We start from the raw sequence: 19,085 nt of genomic DNA, 5'->3' as shown, positions 1-19,085 counted from the left end.
ATTGTTCCTTGAAAGCGGAGTCACAGGTAGATAGGATAGTGAAGAGGGCATTTGGTATGCTTGCCTTTATTGGTCAATGCATTGAGTATAGGAGTTGGGAGGTCATGTTGTGGACGTTGGTTAGACCATTATTGGAATAATGCATGCAATTCTCCCTGCTATAGGATGGATGTTGTGGAACTTGAAAGTGTTCAGAAAAAATTCACAAGGATGTTGCCAGAGTTGGAGGGTTTGAGCTGTAGCGAGAGGTTGAATAGACTGGGGCTATTTTCCCTGGGTGTCAGACTTTATAAAATCATGAGGGGCATGGATAGGGTGAATAGACAAAGTCTTTTCCTTGGTGTGGGGAGTCCAAAGTTGGACTGTGTAGGTTTAAGGTGAGAGGGGAAAGATTTAAAAGGGACCTAATGGGCAACTTTTTCATGCAGAGGGTGGTGCATGTATGGAATGAGCTGCCAGAGGAAGTGGTGGAGGCTAGTACAATCATAACATTTAAAAGGCATCTGGATGGGCATATGAATAGGAAGGGTTTAGAAAGATATGGGCAAAATGCTGGCAAATGGGATTTGATTCATTTAGGATGTCTGGTTGGCATGGATGAGTTGGACTGAAGGGTCTGTTTCCATGCTGTACATTGCTATGACTCTATGATTCTAGAGCTGCAATCATCCACGCAAATGGCAAGTATTCCATTGCATTCCTGATTTGTGCCTTATAGTTGGCAGACAGGATTTGGGGAGGAAGTAAATGAGTTACTTGCTGCAGAATTCCTATTCTCTGACCTGCTCTTGCAGTCACAGTGTTCACATGTCTGGTTCAGTTAAGTTGCTGGTCAAAAGCATGATGTTGATTGAGGGGAATCATCAATAGTCTTCCATGTCAAGGGCAGTGATTGGATGGATATATTCATTGTCTGGTATATTTACGGCATGAGTATTATTTGAATGCTACTTATCACTCATCAGCCTGAGTGTTACACAGGTATTGCAATATTTGAATACTAGCTGTTTCAGGATGTGAGGATTTGCACGTGGTGCTTAATATTGTGCAATCATCAGCAAACATCCCCATTTCTGACCAAATGATGGAGAGAAGGTCATTGATGAAGCAACTGCAGATGGTCGGGCCTAGGTCATTGCTCTGAGAACTGGAACAAAACAAAAATGATATAAGTTAAACAATAGAGGTTATGATGAGATGTGAGAAAAAAGGAGCTGATAAAAACAGGAACCAGTATTCTAGTAAGAAAAATGAAATCTCAGCAAAATATTTAGGAAATTTCAGCTCCTTTTGATTGACAAAGTTAAATGTCAAAGTCCCATCCTAGTTAACAGAGATAGAATGTACCTATGTTATATAGCGATGACACCTTTGGAAAATGAAGTCCCACAAAATCCAAGATCCCCATCCATTGCCGTTAAATTGGGCACCACCTTTAACCGAAAGCATTCTGACAACTATTCTCTGCTGTAGTGAAAATTGGTCTTTGCTGACTGGGTTTCAGTCTTATCGTGGTCTCATATCACTGCAAATTTGACAGCCACATTTGTTTCAGACCTTCAGCAAAACGTCTGCCTGCTCGAAAGCATACAATAATAACTGGGCCACAGCATCATCTTCATAACATTCCCTTCCTCCTGAAGGGAGATGCTACAGCCTGCTCTGCTAGCTGTTGTATGTTTGGCCCGCCTGTGGACCAGTGCCATAGTTACCCTAAACTAGGGCTTTGATAACATGGACAGAGATTCCATCTTGATGCAGAATAGGAGCTTGGTTCGTCATAGCATTGGAGATTCCAGTGAACATTGAAATATATCAATGTGTTTAGATAGTTCTCCAGCTCAACATAGTAGGTATTGGATGTTGGGAACCCCGATGATAGTCAGTGATTTGGAATTGCTGAAAACTACATGAAAGGTACTCCATAATATCTTCCGGTATGTGACAGGGAAAATGATCCAACATATTTCTTTCTCTGATCCTCAGTATGATCCTCCTGTTTGCCTGATGAATAGAGGCATTGCCCAAGAAATACACGTGGTGTCAAATGTCCCAGGTGTGCTACCTCACTATTTCTGAGCTTAGCTGGAGTAGCAGTCATGTGCACCAATCAGTTGGCGAATCTAAGTTTCTTCTTTTGATCATTATCCAGCAACCCTCTTTCAGAAAGTGAACGTTATGAGGAGGTCAAGTGAGGACAACACAAGTTCAACTATGATGGCCCTTGATACTTGAAAAAGCCTTCCATTGTTATCAAGGTCACGTGAAAAATGAAACAAGAAGCCAAATATCATACTGGTGCAATGGGGAGGTTACTTCTAAGGTGTAGTCATATTTAATCAATATGTTCGATATGTTATGATAGAAGACATAGCAGATGAAACTTAAACCTTTGGTCACAGATAGGGACACTGCCACTTCTGTGGTGTATGCTGTGACAGAACAGAAGGAGTTTTATTCTGCTTAAAATTCACACTATATTGATTTAAGAGATCTTGGTGCAGACATGAGGACTCAAGATGCCTCAGCAATGACTCCCCATCTTGGCAAAATAATGTGACTAGAGTTATTTGTACAACCTCAATTACTTCCTTCTTGATTTTCTGCCAGACTTTCTGATAGATAAGGTTTTGCAGGAAGTACTGCACCATTGTACAGTTGCTTTAACTTACGGTGTTCAGCTCCAGCACAAGCCTTGGTTCAATATTAGGGCTGTCACTTATTCAAAAGGCTGAGGGTTCAAAAACCCATTAAAAAAAACTTAAATGCATAATCAGGGTTCACACTTCGCTCTAGTATTGAGTCCTGGATGTCTGCAGCTGCCTGTCTTTCAGATGAGATGTCGAACTCAGGACCTGACTTCCTCTTTTCGGTGGATATAAAGAATACCACTCTTGACTTAGTAGCAGCAATTCATTTTTGGGTGGAATTTTACCAACATTGTTTTTAGTTCAAGGTGAACCTGGCCCTGATGATGTTTAGGTTCCATTAGCTTGTGTAATTTTCCCAGAGGTGGCCCATTAACATGCTGCTTTTGAGAGCCTCAGCCCACTAAGGAACACAAGCGGTGGGAGACGGTTGGCACCTCTACTGGGACGGCTGCATGCTACTGATGTGAGTAGGCAAAAGGGAGAGGGTTCTTGGTGATGGAGATGTCTTCTGAAGGCTTCTAAAGTTAGTGAAAATAAGTATGATTCCTTATGCAATGGGAAACACTTTACACCTTTATTCCAGTTCTGGCCTCTGATTGCTGCAGGTGCATTGTGGGGAGATTTTACAGGGGGCATCACTGATCCCCTGGCTCAGTTGCACCAGACAATGAGCAGTCTTGGTGAATGGCCCTTTCACCAGCCAAAAGCTCCCACTGGCATTATCAGCTCTCTCCCAAGTGAGCACTCTAACTGATTTTAATTTGCTGCTGGCTATTGCTGGGCACGTCAACACTGCCAGTCAAACAAACACTTCAGGGAGATTGACCGAAAAAGCCACTTGCAGGAATTCCCTGCCTACTCGGCTTCAACGCTTGCACAGGTAATGAGATGCTGCCTTAGAGCCAGTAGATCATGGATTCAAGTCAAATTCTGCTAGTTTAAGTGCATAATCTGAGTTGGCACTTCATTGACGGAGCTGTATTGCAGTGTTGCAGATCTCAACTTTAAGTTACATATTAAATGCAGGTTGCAGCTGCTCCCAGATTAGAGCAAAGGAGTTATTCTGGTGGCTAGATTAACAACTATCCCTCAACTAAAATTGGTGAAACATGAGTAACTGATCATTTAAATCGTTGTTCATGGAATTTCGCAGGGTGCAAACAGCTAACCTTTCCAAGGCTGAAGTAACAGCACTTCAGAGCACTTAACTGATTGAGATCAATTTGAGATGACTTGAGGTAACAAAAGTAGCTAAATAAATGTCATTTCTTTCCATGAGAAAGAAGAATTCTCTGGTGGTCTAACATTTATTCCTCAAACCATGAGAAACAGATTATCTAGTCACTTATCCAATTTGTAGTGATTGTAACGAGGTCAGCCAAGTGGACTCCACAGAATATGAACTCCTTGATTGAGTCTGTTTATCTGGTCCAATCAGGGAGCCCTTGTTGACAGATAAGGACAGAACTGTCAGACAGCCTGTTCACTTTCAGGGCTGGTTTTCAGGGAATTGGATCTGTGTTACAGTTGCTCCATGTGTAAATAAAGGGTTACTTGGTAATGGGATACTGGCCCCTGTGGAGTTATCTCACAATTGATCTATGTGGAACTTTGCCATGTACAAATCAGCTTCTGACTTTCACTTCCAAAAAACAAATCTTTGCCAATGAAGTTTCCTTTATTTATTTTCATGGGATGAGGCAGTGCTGGCTAAATCAGCATCCGTTGCCCAACCTAACTGCCCTTGAGGTGGTGAGCTGCCTTATTGAACTGTTGCAGTCTGTTTCGTGCTTGTGCATCCATAATGCAGTTAGGAAGGAGATCTTCAGGATTTTGATCCAGCATAGGTGAAGAAACAATAAAGTCTGGATGGTGTGTAACATGGATGTAAACTTGTATCTATTCATCTACTGTCCTTGTCCTTCCTGGTGCTAGCGGTTGAGGGTTTGAAAGGCTGTCGAAGGCGCACTGGTGAGTGGCTGCTCTGCATCTTATAGATGGTACACATTACTGCCACTGCGTGTTGGTGGTGGAATAAGTGATTAATGGTGAATGGGGTTCAGCAAAACAGACTTTGTGCTGGATGGTATTGAGTTTCTTAAGTGTTTCACTCATTCAGGCAAGTGAGGAGTATTCCATCAAACTCCTGATTTGCAGCTGGTGGACAGGCTTTGGGAAATTAGGAATTACTGGCTGCAGAATTCACAGCCTTCCGCTATTTCTTGTAGATTTTGTGCATTCTGAATTCATGAAAATCATAAATAAATAGAACGTGTTTCTTTCTCACCTTTTCTTGATAAACTAAATGACTTCCAGTTTATATTCGCAAAACGATTTTCCTTCAGTTCTTTGCTTGAACCTCGATTGCAATGTACATGTTAAGAACAAAATTTGGGGAATTATCTACCAACTTTCCATCATCAACCGTAGGAGGCAGGTATAATCTATAATAGGAGGTAATGGAAGTCCTGCTCATAGAGACATAGACACATATAGACCCATATGTACATATGCACATTGTGTTAAATCTTATAGTTAGCTTTACAAGGGTTGAAGGGTTTGTCTTTACTATATTCCTTCAATTCTATCAACTAAAATAGTTACTTTAAAGCAAAGATTTCATGTTTCTTTGTTCTTGAGATAGATGTGATAGAGGAAAGAATTAAACTTCTGAATGGAAATTGAATATTGAAATTTTTTTCTTAACTTCAAATATTAAACAAAACAACACCAGTATTAATTATGGACTGTGGTATTGCATTTTGAATATATAATTTACACACATTACAAAAGTGAATTTTAGCATTAGTTATACAGACAACATGATTATTGTTACAGTATGTTACAGAATATTACTGATGTGCTTAAAATAATTGATAAAAGTACTTCTTAGAATTACAGACTGGTTACATCACAGAAGGAAGCCTGTTGGATCTGTGTCAGCACTCTGTGAGAGTAAATCAGCTAGTCCCAGTCCCCTGTCCTGTCCCTGTAATCCCGCAAATGTTTGCATTTTTGTTCGAGACATGATTAATATGCAGTACACAACTGCTACGTCTTTTAAAACAAGTACTAAAATGCTTTTGACATGTTGACTCAGTCAATTAATAATTTTTCTTAAAAAAGACAAGCGCAACTTCCCTCATGAGGAATGCAAACATCTGAATAATTACACAAGGAAAGAGCACAATGCAACAGTACACAAAGCAACCAGTGCTATACATTACGTAAACATACATATTTAAAAAATATAGTGAACTTTCACCTTAGGAGTGAAGCATAAATTAAACAGTTGTATAATAGAACACAGTAGCAATTCTTTTTTCAAAAAAAATTGCATGATGGGTGTTCTCCATATTAAATAACAATAAATAAAACTGTTACATCAAATTCACACCAGTTGTACTAACACAAATAAATTATTTCAGTGCTGTGCCTTAAACATTTTCACAATTTAAATTTACATTGGAATGTTTTCTCCCTCATAATGGAGACCCAATTAAAATCTATACATAGTAGAAAAGGATTATCTCCTCGATTCCCCAGTTCAATAGGGAATGATAGAACTGAAGATGCAGAATGGGTTTCTGGTCATTTTGATTCCATTGGCCCAGCTGAGTAAATGAATAAGGGTGGTACACATGGTAGAATTCAGAATAATACCATTTTATTTAATGAATGGACAAGCCCAACCCACTCTATGGCTTCTCCTAGGACCATGCAGTGGGCAAGAAGGATCCCTTTGTTCTCGTGTGGCTCAAGTCACTCCAGGAGTGAATTTAGGATCGAAAGGGAGACCAATAGCACTCTTCCCCTTTTTCCATCATCTCACCTTATTCCTCATATCTGGGCCAACATACTGGGTTTGGAATTGGCAGTTTATACTGTCCCCTGAGAATAGAAGGAGTTTTTTGTCCTACTTGGGATCATATGGTCTTTGCTGGGATTAGAGCTGCCCTATTATAACATGTGCCAAATGTGTCACTAGACAGTTTCCACAGGAAAATGAATGTTTAAATGTTAAACGATAAATAATTTTGACTTTTGTGTAACAATAAGCTAAAGAATCAAATGTATACCTGACCTATTGGCAATCAAATAACATTAAAAATGTCAAATTCTAAATAGCTGATTTGTTTTCCTGTCCTTTTCAGCTTTTCCCCTTCCCTTCTTCTCTTCCTTGAAAGCAATAGACACCTTCTGGATGTTGTTGTTATTGTATCCTCAAACTCTTCCCATTGAGAATAGTGTGAAGTAATGGAAGGATCCACAGGGTGATTAACAGCTAGACAGGCTGTCGACAGGGAGGACCCATTTTTCTCTTTTCATACCTTCATTAAACCCTTTTTACATCTTTATCTTTCCATCACTGCTATTAGCAACTTCCTTGTCTTTGGCCCTGAGTACTTTCACGATCTGTTTAACTTGGTCCTCCACCCCCTCCTCTGTCTACAGCATGCAACAATTCTATTAACAACAATTTTCCAACTCTGTCCAGTTCTGAAGAGTCAGTATGAGACTCAAAATGTTAATTCATTTCTCTCTTCACAGATGTTGCCAGACAAGGTAGGTTTTTTCCAAAATTTTCTTGTTTTTACTGTCAATGATTTTGTGTCCTTCTAATGTCACCCAAAATTTCGAACTGGTTGCTGTCTTGAAAGATGTTCCTGTTGACTGAGACCACCTCTAAACGAAATTTTAAATCAGTGACTATTCATTATATATGAATCTGAGCACTGACAATACAAATGCTATTAACAAAGCATTAGAGCTCTGGTTGAATTTCCAGACTTTATCCTGGGAAAGCTGAGCCAATTTCTCTTCCAGGATTCCTAAGTGAGACCAGGTAACTACTGTTCAGATTGGGGGCAATCTTTTTTTAATTTAGCTGTACTGTGGGAGACTTCCAATTCAAAATTGAATCTGTCATTACTAAAAAAGTTTAGATTCTAAAAGTTATGAACTTTGTATAAACAGCGAGTAAAGGAAGAGGTGGTATTTTGGTTAACACATCTCTGTATAGAGACATTTAGGAATACTTTGCTCTATTTCACATACTGTCAGGATCCCTTTGAGAGCAGAGATAGGCCTCAACACCTGAGCAACATACACTGATGTTTTATGTCATACCATAACTACCAATGAACCTTCTGATTAGGTTATGTTTGAATTCTGTTTCCATGGAAAATAAATTGGTTAACAATTCAATCCATTTAGGCAGGGTCTTATGAAAAGGCACTTAGTGCCTCATGGTTTTCGGAAGCATTGTTTGAAATTGGAGACTAATCCACAGAAAACTGCCATCAACAGTGGTCGAAGGTGTTGGTTTCCCTTCTGCTGTACCAGACAAAAGTGTAACATAAACCAAGTAATAATTTGCAGCAATGGCACACACAAAAATCAACTAGTGATACTAGAAGTGTGTAAGGCCATTGTACTACGGAAGACAGGAAGGACAGGGAGGGGTGACTGACTCATTCCAACCTGCCCTGATAAATTATTTTTGAGTGTGCCATCTATTGAGGCCATTTACTCAATTAGGTTCATTCTGATTCTAAATGCCAACACTTTCTCTCCTTTGCCTGGGCAAATTGAGACCTGTACTCATATTTTCACTGAACTAAGGAGGAAATTCCTTACATACAGGTTTATACATGATTGGAAAAACTTGCTAGGAAGATGAATATATTAGTAGAGTTCAAAATGCAGTTACATGGTAGCCTTGGGAGGGTGAGTGCCCAAGGAGAGATGATCTCCAATGGACTGAATGATCCTTTCTGATCCATGACTGTTCTGAGATCTGAGATCAACTGTTTACGCGTAATTAAAGATTAAAGCTGACACTTTTCAGCTTGTATTGTTCAGTACTACTTTGTGCATTTAGTGGAGTGGTTATGTTAGTGGGTTATTAATGACAGACTTCTGGAATAATAAAACAAATAATGAGATCAAAATTTCCCCTTGATAGTCTGCCAATTTGAATTCAGTTGATAAGAGATGGAAAAATGTAAAGTTGGGGTAGGCACACATGACAATGAAGGTGCTAGACGATCTGACAAATGTATTAAATCAATAACATACTTCAGAGAAGGAAGCTATCTCTAATTACCCAAGCTAGCCTGTTATGACTCCAACTTCACACTAAATTGGTTGACTCTTGAGTGACATAGCACACTTCTCTGCTGAAGGAAACAATAGGAGACCTGCCAGCACCACCATTCTCTTATGGCAAATAGGGATAGCTTAAAATGTGGCTTTGGCAGCAATGAGCCCATCCTGAGAATGGATATCAATACAGTCATTGGGGAGGGTGACAGCGAGATTTGACCCATTTAGAATAGGCCTGATAACTGAGCTTCACTTGAGATTGGGGACTGAAACTCGGAAATTAACACTCTATTTATAAAATTGCACATTCTCCTGCCTGCAAATAATTTCTGATTAGGTAGATCCTAGCACTGGTTTGCTGGCATGGAAATTGTAGGCGGTTAAGTTGTGAGTGTGTGGATCATGAATAAGGTTCAACTCAGTTTAAAGCAAAACACCAGTTGTCCTTTTCTAAAATCACAGAATTGACCAGAGGAGCAGCCAGTAAACCCATCGTCTGAATGACCTACTGACCTCTGAAGCTAACCTTCAGCAAGTCCAGAGATGCAAACCACAGATTCATTCGGATATTTTTCCCTTTGGATTCAGACTGTCACTTTTCCAGCCTTGGAGCATACATTTTTTTTGGGATGGCGGTAGGAAGTCTGTACATTTTTTAAATCCCCCTTAATAGCTGCCTCCTGTGCTACAGCACATTTAGTTAGCGCTGATTTCAAGGTAACTGATGAACTTACATTTTGAGCAAAGCAAATATCAGAACTCGGGCTCTGAGCCCATTCCCTTTCTTTTCCCCTAATTCCCAAGTGGCAACCTTAAACTGTATCAGTTGAAACACCACATTAATGATTAAAGTCTTGTTCCTGCCGGGTTATGTCATATCTTGAATACAGTACTGTGAAAGTATGTGCACGAAGCAAACCACTTCTCTTTCAGACAAAAAAACACAAACTTGTTCTTTCCTCTGTGGTTCCATTTGCCTTATTGCAATATTAATCCAAAAGACAAGGAATATAACTAGGGTCAGGGCGTATGATTTAACTTTTGATCAGATATTCAATCAAGTGAAAGTTGTAACTTGATATTAATTTGGATGTTTCACAAAATCCATATTTCTGTGTTACATATTTAAATTTTAGTGAAAGGTCCCAGGCTAGAAACTTTTCTTGGGAGTTCTGGTGGGCATTAGAATGAGGCAGTCTGGCCCTGAATCTATCAGGGGTATAGAGTTGTATGGAATTATTTTACCAGCTTCCCCTTGTGCATACATTTCCAAACAGCACTGCTATTTTACTCTTTGTTCTTGTGTTGCATCAGATTTGTTATTACTGTGCGGAATTGTATCATATTTCATTCAAGGATTTGTTACAAGAGTCCACTAGGACTGTTAACCATCTCCTTTAGGTATTGGACCATAAGACATAGGAGCAGAAACTAGACCATTCGGCCCAAATCTGCTCTGCCATTTAATCATTGCAGAGAGATAATATCATTAAACACTTTAACAAGACAATGCAATCATGGTGGCACAAGTTCCTCCCAGGCTCCACACAATGCTGCATGCTCATCAGCATAATTGTTCTTCATTCTATTCTTGAATACATGAAACTCTTTCACCAGCCAGCTGGCTTCCTTTACCATCATGTGCACAGGCGTGAATGAATGAGTGAGAATGCTCTGCTCTGTGCACTATCACAATTGAACACCTTGGAATCAGTCCAACTAAACAGTCAGAAGCAAGCAGAGCAAGACAAATCCTGAAACACAAGGCAGGTTTGTGCTGGACCATCAGACATCAGATTCCTTGGGAGGGTCAGAACGATTTGTACAATCAATGCACCAGCTTGTATTTCTGGAAAGGGTGGCTCCATAGATCTCATTTCCATACAGGTGAGGGATGCATCTGAGGTAGGCATCATCCCGGTTGGTGTCATCTTCTACTTTCCCATTCTCACTAGTTTGGGGCAATGCATCTGAAGGTCTCCCATTGTGGTGCAGTACCAATGTGCACTTACTCACTTTGGTTGTTCTCAACCTGACATTGTTGTCTGCTTTATGCCAAGTCATGCTAGCAGTCATCTCCCTCCTTTTCTCCAAGTATGTTTTCATTTTAGATTAAGACAACACCAAACAGAATGACATAATAAAAAAAATCTTACTGAACAATAGTGCATTAACATTTTCTTAGAAAACATTGTTTAAACGCTGAGGGTCTTTGGGACAGGTGGCACCCCTTCGTCAGTTTCCCATATCCGTTTTTGCACTGAACAGTTCTGGTCTGCCAGCCTGTATCACAGGTTCTGGAACATGACAACCAGGGTCCTGTTACCCACTTGAGAAGGTTGGATTGTGCAGCCAGAGTCTTGATGGCATTTTCATTGGCTGAAGGCAATTGTTTCCTAGGAATAAAATAGCTGTAGCGCACGTCAAGTGGTTTCCCAGGATCGGTGGCAAGGATCTGAATTATCAGTGGCTCCTTTAAAGGGCCATAACCCATTGAATGCATTTGATCATCCTTCTGGCTCCACCCACTGTAGTTGAGCACTGTGCCATTTAGGTCAATGATTGTTTCTGAAGTTGAGATCATGTACTTGCCATTGAAGAGGTAATCCCCATTCTTCCTTTTAACGGCTAAATAGGCAGTGAACCGCTGCTGACCCTTTGGCTTGTACTGCCGCACTTTGATGTGTGTTGCTCCTGCGGGGATTCTTGTTACCTCTCTGTAACCCACACTAAAGGAACAAAATAAAATTAAGATGAAGTTTGCCAGACTGATCATATTATTGCCAAGAGTTTACTATTTCTCTGTAATATACACAGTCTTCTCTTTGCTTTTTAAGATTTATGCAATTTTTGAAGGCCTACAATCAAAATGGGGATTGCATTTTCCTGTTAAACATACGTGATCTTTCTATTCTCTTACAATACACACAAAGTCTGTTATGCTGTAACATAAGCTAGGTGCACCATTCCATTACAATTTCTCTTACACTTCTGTTCCTTGACAATATATACAGGGTTTGTTATTCTTTTACAATATATTACAGGGTTTCTTATTCTCCTACAATGTATTCAGGATTTGCTATTTATTGCTGAACCATGCCTTGTAAAAAAATGACATCACGAACTTATTGGTTGGAAGCCACTAGTTGAGCTTTTAAAAACAAACTGATGCCATATTCAAGGATTGAAATCACAAACAAAAATGGCTGAATATTGGCATCATGCTACTATCTCTGTTCCAGAGGCATTGAAATTGTAGGCAGTCCATCAGCAAAGCCTCTCAAGGATAAATTGCCTTAAAGAAGTATGAATGGGGGCTTTCAGGCCATTAGCAAAGCATCCATACAATCACTTTGGAACTCGACTAAATGGAGACAAAACATTAGACACAATCATTTTGACAATGTGGCTCTAGCCACAAAAGGAATATATCCAGACAACATCTAATCATTAAGCCATTGCATTTGGCTATTTATTTGCAGTTTATTTAAGCATCTATTTAGTAGCAAGGGTGTGTGTGGATGATCACAGCACAGAAACAGTATAAAAAAACTCTGCATTTGTAAGCAACTTGCAGTCAAATGAGGAGTTGGAGAAGAGGATAACCATCCTATTTCTTGTCACATGGTCATAATATATTCCTCTCAAAATAATATTCATGTAAGGGTGGAGGAATAGACACATATGGGCTCTGGTGTTTTCTACAATGTAAGATGCACAGTTATACAATTGAATATTGCTTTGGTTCAGATCTATTTAATTAGAGCAACCTGTCAATCAAAGCTGTGTCATCTACTAGTACCCATGGTGATAGCTCTCAACTAAAGCTATAAATATATACAACTTACAAACCTAACAATTCCTGCATGCGATATGACGACATAAATACTTACCAGATAGAGTCATAGAGTCATACACACAGAAACAGACTCTTCGGTCCATCTAGCAATGCAAAACATAATCCCAAATTGAACTAGTCCCACCTGCCTGCTCCTGGCCCATATCTCTCTAAACCTTTCTTATTCATGTACTTATCTAAATGTCTTCTAAACATTGTAACTGTGTCCGCATCCAGCACTTCCTCAGGAAGTTCATTCCACATTTAAACCACCCATTGTGTGAAATATTTGCCCCTCATGTCTTTTTTAAGTCTCTTTCCTCTCACCTTGAAAATATGTCCCCTAGTCTTGAAATCCCCCACCGTGGGGAAAGGACACTTACCATTAACCCTATCTATACCCTTCATCATTTTATAAACCTCTATAAGGTCACCTCACAACCTCCTATGCTCTAGAGAAAAAAGTCCCAGCCTATCCAGCCTTTATTGATCTCAGTTACTTTAAAGCATGCATTCATTTAAAACAAATAGATGACTTGTGGAAATAGTGAACAAGAACCTGCCAACAAATGTAGTGAGCCCACTGTAATCTCAAAGCTATAGTCTTAGTAGAAGCCTTTCAGTACACTGTGAATGTCGGGATAGCTTCAAATGTATCTACTTTTACTTTTATCCCTCTTGAGTTCTCCTGAGGGAGAACAAGAGAAATGTCAGGAATCACTGTCACATTCTATACAAGTGCAAGGTTCGTGGTTAACATCTCAAACATGAGTACCCCAGTGAAGAGTGGGAGAGTCAGTTGACCTGCTGTTCTATACCTGAACACACTAAATGTGTTGAACAGCTGGCAGCACTTGGCTTTTGAGACTGTCAGCAGACCAACACGAGTCTGTCTATGAGGCAGTGTGAGACGCTGTAGCTGGACTGCACATCTGGATTGTGTGTTTGTGAACAGAATTTCTAACAGCATTAGACAGACCTTCATTCAGACACGGGAGACGATCATCTCTGTGGCTCTATCTTGAAAGTCTCTTAATTTTCAACCTTATGTATCTCAGCATGACAAAACTGGAATTGCACCAGAGCATGTTGCAACCTTTGATGACCTTGTGGTCTCGATAATTATTGCATTTAGACTAGAAATCAAGCGGAAAGGAATTGGGTGCTTCAATCAATCTGTCTGCCACAGTGCGGAGACCCGTTTGAAACTGCTGCCATTTATTTTTCATAGCATTCCTCTGAGCACTGGAATTTCCTTAAATTCAACCCATAGGAGCTGTCTGTTCCATAAACTGTTGTATTGGCCAATGTGCACCAGGGCGGACCTGCTCAGAGTGTAACAGTGTTTAACCCTTCCCTTAATTAGCCTTAACGTTGCAGACTATCAAAATAGCGCGCTAGCCTTTTACAATTACATCAACCACTGTGAACCACCTTAATGCCTTGGGGACATTATAATATCCTTTAACCCTTTTACTGCCCAGCTCAATCATCTAATCTCTCATACAGTTTTACGTGCCCCAATACTAGTCAGATGCACACCTATACTCATACATACCCAGTGACTTTGCAGACTCAGATCATTAAGTAGGCCCATATATCTGCTCAGTCCTCACATGCTACTTATGATGACACTTCAAGGAATGTTGGCAATGGCCTAGTGATCACTGTTTATATATGGGCACTCACTGTGAGTTATCAGGTTATCAGACTGTAAGATGTACAACAGCTGGACTCAGTTCTGGATTTATGTTTTAGTAGGTGGGCCTCCATAGCAAGTGATGGGAAGCAATGACCTAGTGGTATTATTGCTGGACTGTTAATCCAGACACCTAGGAATGTTCTGGGAACCTGTGTTTGAACCCCGCTATGGCAGATGGTAGAATCTGAATTCAGTAAATATCTTGAATTAAGAATCTAATGATGACCATGAATCCAATGCCAACTGTTGGGGAAAAAAGACCATCTGGTTCACTAATACCCTTTAGGGAAGGAAACTGCCATCCTTACCTGATCTGACCTACATGTGACTCCCAGATCCACAGCAATGTGGTTGATTCATAACTGCCCTCTGGACAATTAGGGATGGGCAATAAATGCTGCCTACCAGTGATATCCTCAACCAGTGAATGAATAAAGGAAAAAAAAACTGATGCTGTTGCTTAGTGAACTCAAGCACCTGCCTAGTAAACAGAAGATCCTGAGTTCAAATATTAGAAGATGCGCCTCTAGAGACTGCTCAGGATTGTGACTTCTGCTTCAAAGTTGCAGAACATTATCAGAAATGACAGCTCCAACTGGTCAGGTAAACATTTGTCATGGCCATGACAAATGAAGTGTCATCAGTTACAGGCAGATCTCCATGTCACTGGCAAATTTGTTGAAGCTTCATGGATGAGGCTAAATTTAGTATCTCAATGTCACCGTATTGGAGATCAGTGAATTCTGCACAGGACATGAAGTAACTTTGTAACCTTCTGAACTGTACTGCATCTTAGTGCCACACCATCTGGTCCACTCCAGCAATCACTTGAAGTAACGAAATATAACTGGAGGAACGTAGGTCAATAGGAAGCTATAAGGACAGGGCTGGAAGATTTGGAGACTGGTTTGTAAACAGCATTTCCTCTCTTCCTGACAATTACCGCTCATTAACTTATCTTAAATACATCTAACTACTGACCTTCCTGCGCTTTTGATGATGTCTGATCCAAGCATTCAACCTTAATTTAGGAGAGTTTAGGGTCTGTTGGGAAGTTAAACTGACAGGCTGCTTTCCCATAAGGAAAAGCTGAACTAGTTAAAATTGGTTCTGACTAAACACGAAGGAGCAGATCCACACTGGCACTGAGCAGATTGTTAACATCCCTTCCTGTTAATGGCTTTCCCCATCCATCTTGTTTCCCAAAGTTTACTCAGTGCTAAGATGCCGATTAAATAAAGCGCTGTTTAAAATTTAAAGGGAGTTTTTCAGCACAAGTATTAGTGTAAATTTTTCAGTGAAAGAAAAAATGAACAGTTAGATCTTTTGCTTTGGATCATTCTGCCTTGTGCACAGTTGGAACATGCACATGCACAGGTATCAGGTTAGGACAAGAACAGCGTTAATCATCTCCTATTCCATTGTGAAATAACTGCTAACTGTCACAGCCTAGGCACATAAATGAAGAACTCTAGCTTGGAAAGGGTTTTAGAAATCTGCAGGTGCTGATTTAAATATGCAGAAATTAACTAAGGGTAGAGGTAAGAGGAAAATTAGATAAAATAGAACTAGCAATATGTTCCAGTACCCAGCAATAACACCCATCATTGACCTCTAATTTCATAAACTACGATCTTAGAAAGATGCCATTGATGTTAATGCTTTCAAAAGGGAAATTTAATATCAAAACACACTAAAGGCTCATAAAATATCATTGACACTAATTTTCACCTCGTACTATGACATAATGTATTGGTTCAAATTACCTTCTCTTGGTAAAACTTCGCGATATTTTCACACAGGTGGAACTATCTCCACCACAGACTCCACACTTGTCATACTGCAGCTTGGAACCAATTATACCATCACAGCCAGTCCTGACACAGCGTCCCCGCACACATACTGAATTGCTATATGGCTGACATTCTGTTCCATCTATTACCTGGAGAAAAAGCAAAATACAGTTCAAGAAAGGAAGCTTCTAGTTTTCTGGTCATTCATAGTTGTTGGGTAGTCCACAACTTGAGAATCACTGAAAAATGACACATTTTGCTGAAGCTTTTTGTCTTGCATTCATCAGGATACTTTGCAAGAATTCCAATTCAAGGGGAAAACCAACATGTATACAGCATGGAGACAGCTGATTGATTAGAAATGATTGTTAGAGGTTTTACCATGGACAAAAAAACCCTTTAACGATGATTAATACCACATATGTAGGTCATATATCCAAAAGACTGACAGATTATATCAAACAGCCTTCTTTTTTAGATAAGGGAGCTTTATATTACACTTTCCTATGCATTATAAAATATTTTGTTCTTAAATTCTAACTCTAGGACTTTCAGTTAATGTATTAATTCATTTGTTATGCAACTATTGACCACATAATATGACATAAACCTAACATCTGCTGTCCTGTAAAGCTGAATAAAAAAAAAGTTCAGTCAAAGAAGAAAGCCTCTAGGCTAAAAGAGCCTGTTGCAAGAATTATTTTCTGTAAGAGAGTTGGGCCACCTGCAGACATCTCCGCATGCTATACCTGTGAATGTTGTAGATGCTTTACAGGTGCTGATGTGAAGTCCAGGTGAAGGACCAAGATATGAGCTGTGTCGAACGGCACTTTGTTTGTAAAGTAGGAGTGAAAAGGAGCTAAACCAAAAAGCAATGACTAGGTGATAAATATTTGGGTTTGAAAAGCCTGTTCATTGTAGCAAAAAGACTGAGAGTGGGAAGGAGTTTTGAGGCTGAGGAAAAATAAAGTAGAGCCTGCGATAAGTTTTGATATCAATGCAGTGAAGGTGGTCAAAGAATTTATGAAATTGTTAACCCCAATGTTAGGTTGGGTTTGATGTAAGTGGGAGAAAGATGGGTAGAAGCCTCTCCCAGTCAAATAGCTTGTAGCAGGTGACCACCACATTGTCACAATTCTGGCACTAAAACAACAGAGGCAAGAGTGCAGCTGCTTTGCCTTGGCCATTATTATAAAACAGATTATTGCTCAAACAGAGCCATCAATCAGTGATCTTGCCAAACATCAGACTAACGGATTTGTAGCTTAGAAGGCAACAGCAAGTAAAGGTGAAAACGAGCAGTGACTACAGTAATAGTTACAGGACATTGGAAAAACTGTGATGGAGACAGCTTCAATGAGGGAAGGATCATCTGACAGACAAACTATTTCTTGAAGCGTTCCCTACAAAGAGGTAAAGGCAATTGTTATGCAGCAAAGAAAGCAACTGCCTTCTCAGAAGTAGACAGCTTAGCAACTCTTCAAGATATTTTCTTGCCCTGCCTTGTATTTAAGCTGGTTTCTTACTTTCTCATTTTATGAATATTCAGCTAAACCAGCAATTGGCGAGAAGAGTGACGACAAAAATATCCATTTGTAGTCACTCTTCTCGCCATCCCCATGTATTTGACACCAAAGGATTTTGACACATTTGACACAACCAGCAAATAAGGATAAAGGTCCACAAAAATACTGAGAGTTAGTATTGATTTTGGGCACGTCATTTGACCTGTGGTTACAAATCAGTATTTCACATTGGGTAGGGATGGAATGTGTCAAACCTATTTTCAACAATGCACATGCTAACCACCCCGAGAAACTTTACATAAATGGGAGTGATACATTGGAATTTCTAGAATTATTGGCAAAATGCTAAGCCACACATGCTTTCTTCAATTACAGGTGAAAAGAGCCAAAACATTAACACATTAACAATTGGTCTCTAAATTGCATATAGCATGTGCTGTAAAAATATGTTCCCTGTCAATCTGTGGGCAGCCCTTATTTCACATACTGCCTCAACAAAACTTTTACTTCAAGAATACTTAAAAAATGAAGTTTTGTGCTTGGATAGGTAAGAAATGGCAGTGCCAAGGAATAGAACTCTCTTATTAAATCACCTCTTTATAAAACAGATATGCAATTCTGCTACACAATGCAAGGTGAGAAAATCTTCTGTCATTTTGCATGTTAACTCCCAGCCAAATGATTGCATACTAATTTCCTTTTCCAAAAGAGAAAGTTGAGAGCAGATTTGATAGACAGGTTCCTGGACACCACCCCAAGGCCTCCTACCCTCCCTCGACCTCTTCATCTCCAACTGCCGTCGAGACATCAATCGCCTCAACCTCTCCACCCCTCTCACCCTCTCCAACCTCTCCCCCGCAGAACGTGCAGCCCTCCGCTCCCTCCGCTCCAATCCCAACCTCACCATAAAACCCGCGGACAAGGGAGGTGCAGTTGTAGTATGGCGCACTGACCTCTACATCGCCGAGGCCGGACGCCAACTCTCCGACACCTCCTCCTACCGCCCCCTTGATCATGACCCCACCCCTGAGCACCAAACCATCATCTCGCAAACCATCCACAACCTCATCACCTCAGGTGACCTCCCACCCACGGCCTCCAACCTCATCGTTCCCCAACCTCGCACTGCCCGCTTCTATCTCCTTCCCAAAATCCACAAACCTGAATGCCCTGGTCGACCCATTGTCTCCGCCTGCTCCTGCCCCACCGAACTGATCTCCAACTATCTCGACTCCATTTTCTCCCCCTTGGTCCAGGAACTCCCTACCTATGTCCGTGACACCACCCACGCCCTCCACCTCCTCCAGAACTTCCAATTCCCCGGTCCCCAACACCTCATCTTTACCATGGACGTCCAGTCCCTCTACACCTGCATTCCCCATGCAGATGGCCTTAAGGCCCTCCGCTTCTTCCTGTCCCGCAGGCCCGACCAGTCCCCCTCCACTGACACCCTCATCCGCTTAGCCG

At 40.4% G+C, this 19,085-nt stretch overlaps 1 long non-coding RNA gene across 1 annotated transcript; it reads right to left on the bottom strand.

The window, feature by feature from the left end:
* Nucleotides 1-5,387: 5,387 nt before the first annotated feature.
* On the bottom strand, nt 5,388-16,634 carry LOC125484437. The gene is made up of 2 exons (XR_007263270.1): nt 16,066-16,634; nt 5,388-11,488 (listed from the first exon to the last, which is right to left on the bottom strand). It is a non-coding gene; the product is annotated as an uncharacterized LOC125484437 (long non-coding RNA).
* Between the last annotated feature and the right edge of the window lie 2,451 nt (nt 16,635-19,085).

The sequence above is a fragment of the Rhincodon typus genome, chromosome 11, assembly GCF_021869965.1.
Source record: "Rhincodon typus isolate 14 chromosome 11, sRhiTyp1.1, whole genome shotgun sequence".
NCBI classification, from domain to species: Eukaryota; Metazoa; Chordata; class Chondrichthyes; order Orectolobiformes; family Rhincodontidae; genus Rhincodon; species Rhincodon typus.
The sequence above is the reverse complement of the archived record's forward strand: the minus strand, read 5'-3'. Positions and strand labels throughout refer to the sequence as shown.